The sequence below is a fragment of the Etheostoma cragini genome, chromosome 11, assembly GCF_013103735.1.
Source record: "Etheostoma cragini isolate CJK2018 chromosome 11, CSU_Ecrag_1.0, whole genome shotgun sequence".
Lineage (NCBI taxonomy): Eukaryota > Metazoa > Chordata > Actinopteri > Perciformes > Percidae > Etheostoma > Etheostoma cragini.
In genome coordinates, this window is record NC_048417.1 from 26,512,719 (window position 1) to 26,515,190 (window position 2,472).

The window sequence follows — 2,472 nt, forward strand, 5'->3', positions numbered from 1 at the left end:
TTAGGGAGTAGTAGTTAGTCACATAGTTTTCAGATTTATCTATCATGTAATAACACTAAAGGGAGACTTGGCATACAGACCGATCCGGTTGGGGAGAGTTCTGGCTTCTGGCTTCTCCTGCAAACACCTCCCACCTTGGCTTTGATTCAGTTAGTTGAAAGGCCTCTTCTCTAAATGAAATAAGCCAATATGTTTGGAGTTGGGCTCCAGAACGATGCACAAAAGTGTTTTCTGATCATATAGCTTGTCAGTGCTTTCTGAAATTGTTAAAAAAAACACATGAGCCTTTTTTCTCTGCCACTGCTATGGGGCGCCGTTAGTAAAGCGGCTCTCGCTGAAAATAACAGCAAAATTTTGTCACATTTAGCTTTAAATAATGTTTAAAAAACTGATATGCAATTTTAAGGGTCACTTTCTTGCACATTTACAACAATATTTGTCAACTTGGAAATATTTTAAATAGTTAAATCCAAATATTAAATGTTACACATAAATGTTAAATGTTAAATCTAAATGCTAAATCTAAATCTAAATGTTAAATGTTAAATCTAAATCTAAATGTTAAATCTAAATCTAAATATCAAATCTAAATCTAAATATCAAATCTAAATCTAAATGTTAAATCTAAATGTTAAATCTAAATCTAAATATTAAATCTAAATCTAAATCTAAATGTTAAATCTAAATTTTTAAATCTAAATCTAAATGTTAAATCTTAATCTAAATGTTAAATCTAAATCTAAATGTTAAATCTAAATGTTAAATCTAAATGTTAAATCTAAATGTTTCGGGTGAAACTAAATACATAGCTAATATGCAAATTAAACGCTGGGAACCGGAAGTACCAATATAAAAGCTTGAGGAGGTCAGTGTATGTTTATATTGTCAAATAACGAATAAAAATCATCTCATCCGGGGATATGGACTCTTGAACTTGGATAAACGTGATAAAAACTAACTAAAATAATAAACACAGTTGGGGAAACTGTATTTGAAGAGTTCTTTGAGTTTTTAGTGTCACTTCTATGAACGATGTCGGACTTACAGCCACTAAAGCCAGCCACGGGGGGGGGTCACTTTGACTGGTCTGTCACGTTTGCTTGCATTAAGGTCAGCAAGAGCCTATCCCCGCCCACCCCCGACAAGGCACGGTACTGTTGGTCATGGTCACTCTGCGAAATGTCCAATGGATCAGCGTTAGCCGAGAACATCGGCAGAGCCGTCCTGGTGGCTGTACAAACTTATTCAACAGCGACGGTACTGTTGGCCACGGTCACACTGCGAAATGTCCAACGAATCCCGGTCCAGGACGGCTCTGCCGATGTTCTCTGCTAACGCGGATTCGTTGGACATTTCGCAAAATGACCATTGCCGACAGTAGCTTACCGTAGCTTGTCGGGGGCCGGCGGGGATAGGCTCTAGCTGGCCTTAATGCAAGCGAACATGACAGGTCAGTCAAAGTGATTTTTAGTCGTTATTTGACGATTTAAACATACACTAACCTCCTCGAGCTTTTATTTTGTTACTTCCGGTTACCTGCATTTCATTTGCATATTAGCTAAATATTTAGTTACACCCGAAACATTTAGATTTAACATTTAGATTTAGATTTCGCTTTAACCTTTAGATTTAACATTTAGATTTAGATTTAATATTTAGATTTAACATTTAGATTTAGATTTAGATTTAACATTTAGATTTAGTTTTATCATTTAGATTTAGATTTAACATTTTGATTTAGATTTAATATTTAGATTTAGCATTTAGATTTAGATTTAGATTCACCATTTAGATTTAGATTTAACATTTAGATTTAGATTTAACATTTAGATTTAACCATTTAAAATATTTCTAAGTTGACTAATAGTGTTGTAAATGTGCAAGAAAGTGACCCTCAAAATTTCATACCGGTTTTTTAAACATTATTTAAAGCTAAATGTGACAAAATGTTTCTGTTATTTTCAGCGTGAGCAGCTTTACAAACGGCGCCCCATACACAGCTGGGGTTGAAAGGATAGTTGGGATATTTTAAAGTGTCCCAACTATCCTTTTGTGTTGTATTAGGTACTTGTCTGTAGTCAGGGTATTATATTTTGCAGCTTCTAATTAGATTTATACAAACATAATCAGAAAAAGTAAATATAACGGTGCCCATATGAAGAAGTTTAGTCCTTCACACAGACGCCCAGGGTTCAGATCCGACCTGCGGCAGGTTTCCTGCATATCTTTCCCCTTTCTCTCTCCTTTCATATACTAGCTGTCCTAGTGATTAAAGGCAGAAATGCCCAAAAATCCGGCTGATGTGTTTAATTGTTCTCATAAGAAGAAGAAATAATGACTTGTTGACCAATTACTCTGATAATGACTGCAGCCAACTTTGTTACTTTTTAAAAGCCTTTCCAGTCCCTTCTCAGTTGTCCCCTGAGGCCAAACACTGTGACCACTGGGTGATAATTATCTGGCGACAGTCAG